Source organism: Ursus americanus, chromosome 24, assembly GCF_024610735.1.
Source record: "Ursus americanus isolate L20-20 chromosome 24, mUrsAme1.1.p, whole genome shotgun sequence".
NCBI lineage: Eukaryota > Metazoa > Chordata > Mammalia > Carnivora > Ursidae > Ursus > Ursus americanus.
Window position 1 is genome coordinate 21,966,904 of NC_142150.1, and position 2,508 is coordinate 21,969,411.

Here is a 2,508-nt window from a genome sequence, read left to right on the forward strand (position 1 = left end):
AGGTGATAGACACAAAAGAAATTGGACAGGTGAAAGGTAAGATATTCATCTATTATTTTGGGCCGTGAAACCTAAGGCTGCCTTCCCTCTTCACCTTATTAGGATGACTGTATGATCCAATGTACCCAGGGCAGTTTTGGTCCATGCCTAGTGTCCCGGCATGATTGTCAATAGTGCTTATTGCACTCAAGGTGTCCCAGTTTGGATGATAGGTCATTCGGTGGCCCTTTCAAGCATGTTCCACTCTCAGGCCACCTGATCAGTTTTCACGAAAGAGAACTAGATATGAGATGCTGTGAAGGAAGCCAAGGTTACCAGAGTCAAAAGACACGGCCCCTGACCTCAAGGAGTCCACTGCACGGGAGGGGGGCCATGTAACAACTTTTCAATGTGTGAAGCACAGGAACAATGGCTCTGTTGGGCACACTGGTAGGCAGCAGCTGAGAGAAGAGCTGGAGCAGTGCATTATGGGCAGAGGGAATACTTGGCAAAGACATGGACGCTTGGAAAGGCATGGTGTGGTTTAGGGCACCGTAGAAACCAATTGCTCCTAATGGCCAACTGTAAGGCAAGATTCTCCTCCAAAATATTTTTTGGAAAGGGGTCATCTTATATTTGATTTCTTCCCAAGTCTCTCCTTTTATGAGGTCATCTCCTGGTTACTTTATTTTAGATAAAATAAGTTACAATTTGGAGAAGAAGATGAAATTGGTTGAGAGAGGAGAGAGAGATTTAAAGATGAAATGTGTATGTAGTGTTATTCCTTGCGTGGGATATGTCCTCAAAATTGTGAGTGGTACATGCCATTATAAAGTTGCTTTTTAAAAGACCATTTAAAAAAATAGCACCTGGCTACATTGTGGAGAATAGACATGTATACACCTGCAGGAGACTTTAAAAAATGTTCTGTTATATAAAAAGGTACATGTGGCTTGTGATAAAAATTCCAGTGGCAGCATCATTCACAGTTTCAAAAAGTTCTGTGTTATAATCAACATCCAGAAGCTGTGAAGACAATACGCTTTGAAAGGCTGCATTCTGTGACTTAAAAAGTGGCTCCAGTGATCATAGAGAGAAACACTGTTGTCAGAGCTGCCAGTGGAGTTAGTATGATTATTTCATGAAATTGGAGAGACAAAAGGAATAGATCTCTAAATTAATATTTCATATAATAGTCAACTTAAAACATTTCTACGTTACTATGTTAAATGTTACTAGTAGATATTTAAAATTTTCAGCTATATCCCCAAACATCTATAGATTCACATTGGCCGTTAGAGCTTTTTGGGGTGGTCCTCATGAGAAGATGGGGGGAATTGCCCTACATTGGAGTCACCTGAGGTTTAGCATATGCAATCGTTTGTTCTATTGGGGACCAGCCTGTAGAGTTGGAGGAGTAGCAAGAGATGAAGTTGGAGAGGTGGGCAGGTGGTCGAATCAGGGATGACCTTGTGTGGCGTGCCAAGTCTGCAGTAGGCAGTGGAACGCTGATGAAATTTCATAAGATCAGCATATCTTCATTAAATTTGCATTTTGGAAGAATTACGTTGGTGGTAATGCCGAGGGTTGACCTGGAAATGTAAGAATATCAACTTCCGGTGGAAATACAAGTGCACTGGCAGCAGCAGTCCCCTCGGTCTCGTTTTGTGGTTGCATCCTCAGGGCCTGGAAGAGTTCCTGGCTCATGGAAAGCAAACAAACTTGGTAAATGAAGAAATAAGTGAATGAACAAATGGCCCACTCTGAAACTCCCTGTTCTTACCACCCATTTCCCCCTCATCTGAAGAGGCTAGCTCCAGAGTTTTCAGGATGGCTTTCCTACTTTTGACTCTGTGTCCGATCTAGTTTAATGTCTTTTCCCAACTGGAGCCCCTTCTTCTAACCAACTCCACTCTTCTGATGTCTCATCATTAACGTCTGAATGACCACTGTGGCAATATATTACCTCAACATTTTTGTGCCGGGGATCCTGGGTGGCTCAGTTGGCTCAACATCGACTCTTGGTTTCAGCTCAGGTCATGATCTTGGGGTCGTGAGATTGAGCCCGTGTCAGGCTCTGTGCTAAGCATGGAGCCTCTTAAGATTCTCTCTCCTTCTCTCTCTGCCCCCCCCACCCCCCTGCCACTCACATTCTTTCTCTTTCTCTTTGTAAAATAAATAAATACATATTTTTAAAAATTAAAAAAAAATGCTTTTGTGGAAAGCTACCACTTTTAGGGAGCTTATTTAGGGGGAATGAGTCACCTGCTACCAGCCCATCACCCTCTGTTCTTAGTCATTTCATTGTGGCACCTCCAATAATACAAATTCCATCATTCCTGGTTAGGCTTAGAAATTGAATCAGGATATTGAGAAAGCTGTCTCACTCTGGGGAGTAAAATAAAGTTGGATTGCTACCTGAAACGGTATACAAAGGTGCCCTCCAGGTGGGCCTCACTGTGAAAAGGGAAAACATGGAAAGATGAAAGAAGTTGTATGATCTTGGGGCAGAGCAGGACTTCTTAAGCA